Source organism: Notamacropus eugenii, chromosome 2 (assembly GCF_028372415.1).
Source record: "Notamacropus eugenii isolate mMacEug1 chromosome 2, mMacEug1.pri_v2, whole genome shotgun sequence".
NCBI classification, from domain to species: domain Eukaryota; kingdom Metazoa; phylum Chordata; class Mammalia; order Diprotodontia; family Macropodidae; genus Notamacropus; species Notamacropus eugenii.
In genome coordinates, this window is record NC_092873.1 from 343,886,137 (window position 1) to 343,900,396 (window position 14,260).

The 14,260-nt window shown below is 36.3% G+C and overlaps 1 protein-coding gene across 5 annotated transcripts in view; it reads left to right on the forward strand.

Moving 5' to 3' along the window:
- The window catches only part of CCDC47 (coiled-coil domain containing 47), a 45,535-nt gene that overhangs the window by 3,278 nt on the left and 27,997 nt on the right, over positions 1–14,260 (forward strand). The gene's annotated exons all lie outside the window — the stretch shown is intronic.

Genomic DNA, 14,260 nt, shown 5'->3' on the forward strand with positions numbered 1-14,260 from the left:
TCCCAGGATAGATGAAATCTTTGTCATTCTAGGCATGCCCCCCCAGTTCCCAGTTTCCTTTGTCCTGGCCCAGGTTGACCCCACAAACACAGGCAGTTTTCCAGGCAAATTTCCACTACCAGTGTTACTTGAAGTCCTCGAATAAGATGAACTCCAAGGGCAGAAAAGAAGGAAAAGTTAGGATGGCTACTAAGAAGTGTAGAGTTTGAGAGGAGCAATGATATTGAGGAGGCCTATCACTAATTAAAATTAACAAAGCATAATAGGAAAAAGGCAGTCACTTGTATTTTAAGGGCTTGCTTGACAAGGACATGAATGTGGGATGGAAGAATGTTTTGTTGTTTTGTTTTCTTAAAAAAAAATATACCCCACAAAACTTCACATTTGGTGACAGTGAGGAGGCAAAGTCAAAAAGACAGTGAACTTAAGAATCTAAGGAATAAAATGTGTAATGGGAAAAACCAGAAGGAAAGTTTGTGCAGAAATGAATTAATATTTCAGGATTTAAAAGTCAACATTTATAGGCCATCACATGATAACACAAGAATTCTCAGAAGAGGACATAGACACTAAAGACTCTCAATTTCTACTTTTCCCTTTGGACTGATAGGGAGAATAAAAGCGAACATTGTGGGAAATATTGAAGAGAAAAGTTAGGTATGGCTAACAAAAAGGGAACAGTCTGGCAGAAGCATGAAGTGACTCCACCAAGGCAGGAAAAGGGTCTTACAAGAAAACCAGCTGAGCAGGTCTGAAATCTGTTTCTCCCAATATAGAGTCATGGGTTTGAGACATAAATGCCACCAGGGGGAATGAAGTAGATAGTGATGCCTCTATTGAGTGCTGGCAATACATTGTAGAGAGGACCAAGAATATATTTATATATCTGGTTATTGAAAGAAAACAGTTAGTACCCTAAATGTGAATGGATTAAATTCCCCAATAAAAAAAAATCATGGAAAACTGGATAAGAAAACAAAGCCCAGTGATTTATTTTCACGCCAAAAAACTCACATTCAAACCATGGGAAGACATACAGAGTGAAAATGAAATTATGGGACCTTATGTTTTAGGTAACTCTGAAGAACAAGAGTTGGCAACAATAAGTGATAACATCAAGAGAGACAAACAGGGAAGCTACATTATGCCTCAAAATGCCATGACCACAAAAAAAATCACATGTATGTGTACCAAATGGCATAGTGGCTGGGTTTTTTTAAAAAGAAAAGCTGTATGGATTGCAAAAGGATATTGAGGAGCACATTAATACACTTTATCACATAGCGCTTCCAGCAATTGTTATTTTCCCTTATCATTTTTGCCAGTTTGATGGATATGAGGTAAGACATTAGATTTGTTTCATTGTGTCACTATCATAACAATATTTATAAAAGACCATTAAGAAACTATCCTCAGGAAAATATAAAGCTGAATGAATTGATAAATAAGCTGCTTTTGACTGACCTGACAATTTCTGAATGGAAATATTAAAAAGACACGTTTCCTGGCATCCCATGATAACTTTATATCAGTTGATAGTGTCCTGGGACATGAGGGAATCAAAAATGTTGAAAGGAAAGTTTATAATATAAAATAATAGTAAAGCATAAAAGAAATATAAACAAGAGATACAAACCCAAATGAAGATTAAGAAATGACATCTTAAAGACTGAATCAGAGAACAAATCATGGAAACAATACTTGGGTTAAAAATGGTAAGAACAGTGAAACAGTATGCCCAAACTTACAGACACAACTGAAACATTCATTAAGAAAAAATATATATATCTCTGAAAATTTAAGAAAATAGAAAAAAGGAACTTATATCAGTAAAGTAGCAAAAAGTGAACTAAGCATGTAACTAAAAAAAGAAGCCTAAAAATAAATTAGCAATCCCAAAGCAAATACAAAAGAAGGGCTAAAAATTAGACAAATCAAGAAACTTGAAAATATTATAAAACTGATAAACACAACAGAGCTATTTTTAAGAGGTCCATCATAATTGATAAAGCATTAGTTAACTTGTTTAAGACAAAGAGACAGAAAAATAATTAGAATAGATAATGAAGTGAATTCCCAACAGAGGACATTTTTAAAATGATTAGAAGTAACTTCCTACAGCTGGGCTTCAGCAGATCTGAAAATTCAAAGAAAATTGGATAATATCAGCAAAAATGTAAACTACCCAAATGAACAAAATAAGAAATGGAGGTTTTCCCTCAAAAACATTTGTAGTGGATTGATCATTACCTAACTCTCTTTGTTTCATTCTTTGCCTGAAGTCTATTACCTCTTCATCAAAAAGAGGGAAACATCATTCAATATTAGTCTAATTGAGTTGTGACTGTCGATTGCATTAATCAGAGTATTTAAGTCTTTCAAGGATCTTTTGCTTTGTAGTGTTGTAGTCACTGTTTAAATAATTCTCATTCTGCTCACTTCACTCTTCCATCAGTTCATAAAAGTCTGTCCATTTCTCAGAATCTGTCCTTTTAATACTCCATTGTTTTCATATACCACAATTTGTTCAGCCATTTTGCAGTAGGTGGGCACCCACTTTGTTTCTTTAAACACAACAAAAGTGTCAGTATAAATGTTTTTGTACGTAGGACTGCACTCCTTTTTTAAAAAAAAAAATCTTCGGAGAATATGCTTGTAATATGCTCTGGGTTACACATAGTTTAGTGACTTTTTTGAGTATAGTTCTAAATTGCTTTCCATAATGGTTGATAATTTCACAATTCTCCCAACAGGACACACATATACCTGTCTTCACAGAGCAGATCTAACAATTGTCATTTACCTTTCTTTGTCATCTTTGCCGTTTTGATGGGTATAATGTAGGACATCAGAGTTGTTTTAATGTGCATTTTTCTTACAATTACTGATTTGTAGCATTTTTAAAAATAGCTCCTTTTTTCTTTGTAACATTTTTTCTCTTGAGAACTGTTTATCCCACAACCCACAGAACGGCTACAGGGGAGTAACTCACGGCGAATTCTGCACCCAGAGGCCACGTAATATTGGAGCGAGGGAGATTTCTGTTCCGGAGGGACCTGCAAACCTCTCGCGGGGTGTCCTTCGCGCTGCGGACTGGGCGCCAGGACTGGGAGCTGAGGGCAGCCCTGCCTCGGCTGCGGCACCGAGAGGAAAAGATCCGAGCGGGCTTCAGGGACAGGATCTCCAGCGGCCACGCGGGTCCCTCCACCCACAGAGGGACCTGCAAACCTCTCGCAAAAGGTCCGTTGCGCTGCAGACGCGGAGCCCAGCCCAGCCCAGACCTGCTGCGGCCACGGCACCAAGAGAAACAGACCCGAGCAGGCTTCAGGAACGGGATCTCCAGTGGCCGCACAAGTCCCTCCGCCCACAGGTGGCGGGGGTCGGTGAGAGAGTCTCTTTGGCGGTTGGAGAGGGGAGTGGGGTGCCCCCATGATTCGGGCCCCCCGGGAGGTAGAAGCTGAGAGGTGGCTGCAGACCAGGGCTCCCCAAGCGGGCGGGAGCCTGAATCCATTGTGGAAGGTCTATGCATAAACCCCCTGAGGGAACTGAGCCTGAGAGGCGGCCCTGCCCTGACCACCTGAACATAATCTCATACTGAATAGCAGTCCTGCCCCCGCCAAAAGCCCTAAGGCTGGAAGCAGCATTTGAATCTCACTCCCCAAACGCTGGCTGGGAGGAGGTGAGGTGGGTGTGAGGAGAATATTCAGAGGTCAAGTCACTGGCTGGGAAAATGCCCAGAAAAGGGAAAAGAAATAAGACTATTGAAGGCTACTTTCTTGGAGAACAGGCATTTCCTCCCTTCCTTTCTGATGAGGAAGAACAATGCTTACCATCAGGCAAAGACACAGAAATCAAGGCTTCTGTGTCCCAGCCCACCCAATGGGCTCAGGCCATGGAAGAGCTCAAAAAGAATTTTGAAAATCAAGTTAGAGAGGTGGAGGAAAAACTGGGAAGAGAAATGAGAGAGATGAAAGAAAAGCATGAAAAGCAGATCAGCTCCCTGCTAAAGGAGACCCAAAAAAATCTTGAAGAAATTAACACCTTGAAAACTAGCCTAACTCAATTGGCAAAAGAGGCTCAAAAAGCCAATGAGGAGAAGAATGCTTTCAAAAGCAGAATTAGCCAAATGGAAAAGGAGATTCAAAAGCTCACTGAAGAAAATAGTTCTTTCAAAACTAGAATGGCACAGATGGAGGCTAAGGACTTTGTGAGAAAGCATGATATCACAGAACAAAGAGAGAAGAATGGAAAAATGGAAGATAATGTGAAATATCTCATTGGAAAAACAACTGACCTGGAAAATAGATTCAGGAGAGACAGTTTAAAAATTTTGGGACTACCTGAAAGCCATGATCAAAAGAAGAGCCTAGACATCATCTTTCATGAAATTATCAAGGAAAACTGCCCTGAGATTCTAGAACCAGAGGGCAAAATAAATATTCAAGGAATCCACAGAACACCGCATGAAAGAGATCCAAAAAGAGAAACTCCTAGGAACATTGTGGCCAAATTCCAGAGTTCCCAGGTCAAGGAGAAAATACTGCAAGCAGCTAGAAAGAAACAATTCAAGTATTGTGGAAATACAATCAGGAGAACTGTTTATCTTCTTTGTCCTTTTGCCCTTTGAGGAAAGAGTTCATTATATATTTGTATTAACTTCCTATATATCTTGTATATCAGAGAAATTTGTCACAAAGATGTTTTGTCCAAATTGATTGTTTCCCTTCTAATTCTTAACTGCTATTTTATGTGATAAATAACAATGTTATTTTTGCAAAACTTCAATTTTATGTAATCAAAATTGTTCATTCCATCTACTGTGAAAACTTATTTGATTAAGATCTTTTTACCTTTTGATTGTTGATGAAAGATATCGCCATTACCCTCCAGCTTATGTGACATATGTCGGTCATGTATTCATTTAGATTATGTGGCATATGGTATGAGATCTTGATTTATGCCTACTTTCTAATAAATTATTATCCATTCTTCCCAATATTTTTCTCAAATAGTTGAGTTCTTACCCACCTAAAATTGACATCCTTGAGTTTTATTGACCACTGTTCCGTTTTCAGTGGCATCTGAATTTTGTATGCCTAATCTGCTCCATTCATTAACTTTTTTATCATTTTACCCATACAAAATAGTTTTGTTGATTACTGCTTTGTATTATGACCTAAGATTTGGTATTACTAGGACCCCTTTCTCCCACTTTTTTTTATTACTTTGAAATACTTAAACTTCTGTTCCTCCAAATGAATTCCCTTTTAATTTTGTTTAGTTACATAAAATGAATCTTAGATGTTTTGTTTCTTTTGGTGTTGAATCTATAAATAATTTAGGTAGTGCTATCATTTCGATTACATGAGCAATTAATTTCTCTCCAATTACTAAGTCTTCCTTTATTTCTGCAGATTGTTTTATAGTTGTAGTTACAGTTGTGTGTCTTGATAAGTGTATATTTTATCCATCTGTAGTTATTTTGAATGGGATTTCTTTCTCTTCTTTGCTGGACTTTGTTGATTATACATTAGAAAGGCACATTTTTGTGGATCTAGTTTGAATTCTATACTTATTGAATTTATTATTTGAATAAATTTTTAGTTGGAACTCAAGGACTCTGTAGATTAACTATCATATCATCTGCAAAATGTAATAATTTTGTTTCTTAGTCGCCTGGACTTACTGATCTTATTCCATTTCTTGTTTTCTTGCTATCACCAGAATTTCTAGTACGGTGTCAAATAATAATGGTGATAATCAGTATCAGTGCTTTAACCATGCATGATCTTATTGAAAACTCATCTCTCATTCATTATTTTTAATGTTAGCTCTTGGTTTTAGATACGTACTCGTTATCATATATGGAAAGACCCAGTCATTCCTATGCTTTTTAATATTTGTATTTTGTAAAAACTTTTTCTGTGCCTATTGATATAATTGTGACTTTTGTTTTCATTAATTAGTAGTTTATTATATTTATAGTTTTGCTAATATTGAAACAACCCTGCATTCCTAGTATAAATCCATCCTGTTGATAACGTACTTAATTCTTGCAATTGTTACTGTTAGCCTCTTTGTTAATATTTTATTAAGTGTTTTTATATGCCTAGTCATTTGCAATAGTGGTCCATCGTTTTCATTCTCTGACTTATGTCTCCATATTTATGTGTCAGAGCCATATTTATCCTTTTTTAATAGTATTTTTTTCCAATTGTAAAGATAGTTTTCAACATTCATTTTTTTTTTATAAAATTTTGAGGTCCAAATTTTTTCTCCCTCCATCTCATATCCTGCTCCCCAAGACAGCAAAAAATGTGATATAAGTTATACAAATGTGTGACCTTTTGTTCTTTCAGATGAATTTTGTTATTATTTTTTCTAGCTCTACGAAGTAAAGTTGTTAATTATTTCAAGTAGTTTTTTAGTTGATTCTCTAGGATTTTCTAAGTATTGCATCATATCATCTGCAAAGAGTGATAGTTTTATTTTCCTCATTGCCTATTCTAATTCCTTCCATTTCTTTTTCTTCTCTTATGGCTAAAGCAAACATTTCTTTTCTCTTCAAGGCATTCTAGATTAAGTGACTTGCCCAGGATCACACAGCTAGTAAAAAGCAAGTGTCTGAGGCTGGATTTGAGCTCAGGTCCTCCTGACTCCAGGGCCAGTGCTGTATCCACTGTGCCACTTAGCAGCCCCTAAAACTAACATTTCTAGTAAGATACTGAATAATGGTGATGATGATGGCCATCCGTGTTTCACCCTTGATCTTAAAGGCTTCTAGCTTATCCCCATTACAAATAATGCTTGCTGATGGTTTTAGATTGATAACTGCCTATTATTTTAAGAAAAGCTCCATTTATTTCTGTGCTCTGTAGTGTTTTTAATAGGAATGGGTGCTGTATTTATTTTGTCATAAGCCTTTTCTACATCCATTGAGATAATATGATTTCTGTTGGTTTTATGATTTGATCAATTTTGCTAATAGTTTCCCTAATATTGAGCCAGCCCTGCATTCCTGGTATAAATCCCACCTGATCATAGTGTATTTTCCTGGTGATAAAATTGCTGTAATCTCTGTGGTAATGTTTTATTTAAAAATTTTGCATCAGTATTCATTAGGGAAATTGGTCTGTAGTTTTCTTTCTCTGTTTTGAGTCTTCCTGATTTGTGTCGTAAAAGGAATTTGGTAGGGCCCCTTTGCCTATTTTTCCGAATAGTTTATCTAGTATTGAAATTAATTGTTCTTTAAATGTTTGGTAGGATTCACTTGTAAATCCATCTAGCCCTGGAGATTTTTTTCTTATGGAGTTCATTGATGACTTATTCAATTTCTTTTTCTAAAATAAGGTAAATTTAAAAAAATAAAAAATAAATAAAATAGGGTAAAGTAAGTATTTTATTTCCTTTTGTCTTAATCTAGACAATTCATATTTTTGTAAATACTCGTCCATTTCACTTAGATTGTCAGATTTTTTGGCATATATTTGGGCAAAATAGCTCCTAATTGTGGCTTTAATATCCTCTTCATTGGTGATGAATTCACCCTTTTTATTTTTGATGCTGATCATTTGGTTTTCTTTTTTTTTAAATCAAATTAACCAAAGATTTGTGTATTTTATTGGTTTTTCGTAAAACTAGCTCTTAATTTTATTTATTAATTTTATGTTTTTCTTTCAATTAATCTCTCCTTTCATTTTACAACTTATAATTTGATGTTTAATTGGGGATTTTTTAATTTTTTCTTTTTCTAGCTTTTTAAATTGCATTCCCAATTCATTGAGGTGGTTTTTCTCTTTTTTATTCATGTTTGCATTTAGAGATATACATTTCCCCTAAGTACTGCTTTGGCATAAATTTTGGTATATTCTCTCATTATTGATGAAATTGATTGTTTCTGTGATTTGTTGTTTGACCCACTCATTTTTTCAGGATTATATTCTTTAGTTTCCAATTAACTTTTAATCTCTCTTTCCATGGCCCTTTATTATATGTAATTTTTATTGCATCATAATCTGAAAAGGATGCATTTAATATTTCTGCCTTTGAATGTGAGATTTTTATGTCCTGATACGTGGTCAATATTTGTGTAGGTGCCAGGTATATTCCTTTCAATTCCCATTCAGTTTTCTCCAGAGAGTTATCATATCTAACTTTTCTAAAATTCTATTCACCTTCTTAAACTTCTTTCTTGTTTATTTTGTGGTTAGATTTATCTAGTTCTGATAGGGGGAGGTCCCCCAATAGTGTAATTTTAATATTTCCTTCTGTAAACTCATTTAACTGTTCGTTCCTCTTTTGACAAGGAACCCTGAGGGTCTTCCCTTCCCAGTTTGATTTTTTTTTCTTTTTTGTTTTTAATTTAAGGGGCCATCCCTTGAGTAACTACTTAAAGAAGTCTATTCACTAAATGGGCCTTATCTCACTCAAAGTGAGAACCTGAAAAGACCTTAGCCTTAAACAGCCAAGGTCTGTCTCCCATTTCATCCTGGACCATCTCCAGTAGTCCTGATGAATATCTGGCCACTGGACCCAGGAAAGTGAGGCTGGTGATCTTACACATCCCTCCCTCCCTCAAATCAGAGTCAACTGCAAGTCATGTCATCGTCTCCCTGATGTCATGGTCCTCTTCGAAAAAGAAGGACCAGCATGAGAATTTAGATGTTATACCATTTGGTGCATATATGTTTAGTATTGATGTAGTGCCCTTCCTTGTCTCCTTTAATTAGATCTGTTTTTACTTTTGCTTTGTCTGAGATCAGGATTGCTCCCCCTGCTTTTTTTTACTTTAGCTGAACCATAATATATTCTGCTGCAGCTATTACCTTTATTCTGTGTGTGTCTCTCTGCTTCAAATGTGTTGCTTTTAAACAATGTATTGTAAAATTCTGGTTTTTAATCCACCCTGCTATCCACATCTGTTTTATGAGAGAGCTTGTCCCATTCCCATTCACAGTTTCAATTACTGTTTATTTCCCTCCATCCTGTTTTTTCCCATTATACTTTTCTCACACTCTCCTTTCACCCTGTTCCTCCTCACCAGTATTTTGCTTCTGACCACCATCTCGCTCAATCTGCCTTCCCTTCTATATAGCACACCCTTTTCTCCCCTTTCTTTTCTCCTTCCAGTCCTCCTTTCTTATAGGGTAAGATAGATTTCTTTGCCCAACTGAATGTGTATGTTATTCCCTCTTTGAGCCTAATCCAATGAGAGTAAGATTCAAGCAGTGCTCATCCTCTCCCTTCTTTCTCTACTGTAATAGGTCTTCAGTGCCTCTTCATGTGATATAATTTACCCCATTCTGCCTCCCTCTTCCTTTTCTCCCAGTATAAACCTTTTTCCCTCCTTAATAAATTCTTTTTGTCATCACATCAAAGCTAATTTGCACCTTCACCATCTAAGTATATGCTCCTTCTAACTGCCTTAGTAGAGATGCAGTTCTTAAGGCTTAAAAGTATCATCTTCTCAGGGAGGGATCTAAACAGTTTAACCTTATTGAATAACATGTATTTTTCTTTCCTGTTTACCCTTTATATTTCTCTTGAGTTTTGTATTTAAAGGTTAATTTTTTTGTTTAGTTCTGGTCTTTTCATCAGGAATGTTTGAAAGTTTCCTATTTCATTGAATATCCATGTTTTCCACTGAAAGATTATGCTCGGTTTTGCTGGATAATTGATTCTTGGTTGAAATCCAAACTCCTTTGCCTTTCGGAATATCATATTTCGTGCCCTCTAATCCTTTAATGTAGAAGCTGCTAAATCCTGTGTAATCCTGACTGTGGCTCCTTGATATTGCAGTTGTTGGTTTCTGGCTACTTACAGTATTTTCTCCTTGACCTGATAGTTATGGAATGTGACTACAATATTGGTCGGAGTTTTTATTTTTGGAATCTCTTTCAGGGGGTGAATGGTGAATTCTTCCAGTAACTATTTTACCCTTTGGTTCTAGGATATCAGGGCAGTTTTCTTTTATAATTTTTTGAAAGATGCTGTCGAGTCTCTGTTTTTGATCATGGCTTTCAGGTACTCTAATAATTCTTAAATTTATCTCTCCTGAATCTATTTTCTAGGCCAGTTGTTTTTCCAATGATGTATTTTCCATTTTCTTCTATTTTTTTCATTCTTTTGATTTTGTTTGACTGGTTCTTGATGTCTCATAGAGTCATTAGCTTCTACTTGCCTAATTCTGATTTTTAAGGAATTATTTTCTTCAGTTAGCTGAAGAATATCTCTTTTTCCATTTGACAATTTCTACCTTTATTTTTTTGTTTTGTTTTTTTAATAGAATTTAGTTTAATAAAATAACATGGCAAATAATGCATTACCTCAGAAACATGTCCTTTTACATACATTTTCGAGGAAAGGATCTAATAGAGTAAACTCTTTGAAACAATATCCCAAAAAATGCACAAGTGGTTTTTTTGTTTTTTTGGTTCTTAACCATTAAAAAAGATTGATAGTACATGTTTGGAGTGTATTCCTTTCAGTCAAATATCTTTAACAATAAATTCCAATGACATTATTTCATTCTTAAATAAGCAGCTGTTAATGTACCTAAATGTTATTTTTCTGATAAAAGCAGTTAAGGCTTAAGCTTTTCATTCTCTGTCCCTCCTCTGACTCCAAATGGAAGAGAAAACAATCGCTTGCCAATCTGCTTTGAATAAAGTCCCACATCTATATGGGTTGGGCCCCTAGAGGTCAGTCCTAAGGCTTAGGTTTAAGCGTTTTCAGAATACTAGCAGGTTCCTTGTCCAGAAGAGGATTTTTTACTCTTTTGTTTATTGTTTTACTTTGAAAGAGGGATGGGGAAAAAGAGGGTATTGTGTCATTTTCAAGTCTTGCTGATATGTGGCCCCATGACAAAGCCTTCCCAACTGTGGCTGTATCAACAATCTGAAGGACCCTGTGAATCCGCCAGGACCCTGTTCTCCCAGGGGTCCTGGTGGTCACCTACAAATCCTATTAGTCCTGCACCCTGACAAAAGCCATAATCCAATATCGTAAGCACAGCATGTATCCCCAAAGCCTTTAAAACAAAGTACTGGTTTCACTCAGTCGTTTCTGGTAGAGTTGGGATATTGGACAGTCTTTGGGCACTTGTTTCCCAGGATTTGCTGGTGCTTCGGAGAGCCAAAAGAGAACCAATAGTTGATGAGGGTCAGGAGGACCACATAACACACGTTGACTATCCTGACATGGCCAATGACACGAAACCCAAGCCACACAGAACACAGAACAGAGTGAGGCCACCTGCAGAAATAACGAGTCCTTCCACTAATATAACCCCAACACAGGTAGCCAGAGATAAGAGGACCACAAGCATAAGGAAGAATCCAACAGGAATGGCAGATACCATAATGAACATCAGCAAGATTAAGGCAACAAAGAAGAGTTCCTAAAAGCAATCACCTTGGAGTTATTCTGGATAAAACTGATCAATGAAGCTAACTTCTTCTGCAGCTCCTGCAAATCTCTGGATGTAGTGGAAGTCTCCGTTTTCACCATGCTTCTTTCCTACCTGCTGAAGCTTCTTCAGTGCAGTGGCAAACAAAATAACCCAACTTTGTATTTCTCATGTCTCTGATTACTTCTTACTGATCTGGATTCCTTCCACAGCTCCAGCTATCCGAGACCCCACTGCCCATCCATGTTGACCAGCCCATTTCTACCTTTAAAAGAGTTGTTTTCTTCAGTAGATTTTTTTTTTTCCATTTGGCCAGTTCTATTTTTAAGAAGTTGGTTTTTTCAGTCAATTTTTGTGCTTTCTTTTCCAACTTGTTGACTTTTTTCATAATTCTCTTGCAAAACTCTCATTTCTTTTCCCAATTTTTCTTCTACTATCTTATTTGATTTTCAAAATCCTTTTTGAGCTATTCTAAGAGGACTTTTTGGGCTTGAAACCAATTCATATTCCCTTTTGAGGCTTTACATATAGGCATTTTGACATCATTGTCCTTTTCTGAGTTTGTGTTTGGATCTTCCTTGTCACCATTGTAGCTTTCTATGACAGGACTCTTTTTTGTTTTTTGCTCATTTTTAAAAGAGTTCTGCTCCTGGGGTACGGGAAGGCCAGACTTCTTGTAGTGGAGGCCAGGGGTCTGTCTTTCACTGGCTTTGCGTCTTGCCCACTGGGCTAAGGTGGCCCGACCTAGTTGTGCCTCTTGTGCCCTAGGTTCTGGAATTAGCAGTTTGCCTGATGCCCTGGGTCTGGAGGCCTCATAGCTGGCCTGCTATACCATTGGCCTACTAAGCCAGTACCTAGGTGCTTCAGGTGCTGATCTGTGCTGTGGGCTAAGAGCCTATCACTACCTTGTCTCGATACCTCCTGCACTGGCCTCTGCTCCTCTTTTACCCAAGTGAGACAGACCTTTTCTAATTTATCCTGAGCTGGAAAATTGTTTCACTTTGTCTTTTTGTGGATTCTTTCGCTCCAGAATTCTTTTAGAAGTTTGATTTAATGCTGTTTCCAAGGGAAATTGGGGAGACTAAAGCAACTTCTTAGCCTCTCTATCATTTTGCCTCCATATTTTGTCTTAAAGAAGAAATTTAATAGGATGCTCTTTCCCTGTTTTTGCAAACAGTTTGTAAAATGAAGTTAATAGTTCTTTGAATATTTTATAGAATTCATTTACAAATCTGTTTCTTAGGTTTGTTTTTTTTTCTTAATTCCTTTCTGACTTGTTCAGTTACGTTTCTGAGATTGGGTTATTTAAATTGATCCTTTTATTATTTTAAATAATCTTAGTGTTTTTGTAAAGGCCATTCCATTTAAGTTCTATAATTAGTAAACTAGTTTCTAATAATATTTTATTTACTATTCTTGTGAATTATTTCATTTTTCATGTTGTCGATTTAGCTTCTGTCCCTCCTTCACACACCCTTGAACACATTAACTAATGTTTTGTCTATTTTTAAATAAAATGGAAAGCATTGCATATGTGTTTACTACAACACTGTACTAAGAGCTACATATAAAAAAAAAGTAACCAAGAAAGTCCTTTTCCTTGAGAATGTTAGATTCTAATAGGTCAGTGCAAAGCATATAGGGGAGTAATGTCCAAGGAAGAGTGTTTTAGTAGTAGTGATTTGTTGGCTACTCTACAAGCTACGTTAGGAAAATGAGGTGGGAAGGGGTACGAGCTTGGTGTGGTCTGAAAATGCCCAGGAAGTAGTGTGTTTGGTCTGAAAGCAGGCTATTTATAGTGACTACTTGCTAGGTGGAATCCCAAGAATCCAGAAAAAGCCTGGAATGCTGAGTTGGAGGTAAAGGTTGGAGGACAGGAGGATGGCAGCATGAAGATGGTCTGGAAATAGCATTCATCCATTCAATATTTTTTTCACTTTTATCTCTTTAGTCTTTCGAATTTCTCTTTTTATCTTTAGTTGAGGATTTTTCATGTGTTGCTTCTCAGGGTTTGTTAGTTGCATGCCCAATTAATTGATCTTATCTTTCTCTGTTTTAATGATGAAAGTGTTAAATACATATGTCCCCTGAAGTCCTGCTTTGTCTTTGAGACTAGATTCAAATCTGGCCTCACACATTTACTAGCTGTGTTTCCTTGAACAAATCCGTTGACCTCTGCTGCCTCAGTTTCCTCATCTGTAAAATGGGGGCAATGATGGCACCTACCCCCAGCATTGTTTTGAGGACAAATGAAGTAACATCTGTGAAACTTTTAGCAAATCATCAAATACTACATAAATACCAGCTGTTATTAGCTATCAGTATAAGATGTGTTTAATGTTCTGTTTTTCCACATTTGTGAAGTTTTTATATCCTAGCATAGGAGTCAGCAAACTATGGGCCAAATCTGACCCTGTGTCTTTTTTTTTTTTTTTTTGTACAGCCCACAAGCTAATGATGGTTTTAACATTTTAAAGTAAAATTTTATTATACTTGAAATTTTTTAAGTCATTCTTAGCTTTTTAAACATACAAAAAGAGGGGTAGGCTGAATTTGGTCCTTAGGCCATAGTAATTATAAACCCCTGACCTAGCATATGATCAATTTTTGTAAGAGTATCATGTAGAACTGAGAGATCTATATATATTCTTGTTCAGTAATCACAAACTGTGTGTGTGTGTATCTTTTAAAAAGTCTTATTATGATCCCTTGTTGTTTATCTTTTTTGTTAGATTTGTTAATTAGGGCATATTGAGGCCCCTAGCTAATATAATTTTATTGTCCTTTTCTCTGTAATTTGAGTAGCTTTTCCTTTAAGTAGCTATTTTAATGAGTGAGTTCATCACATTTATA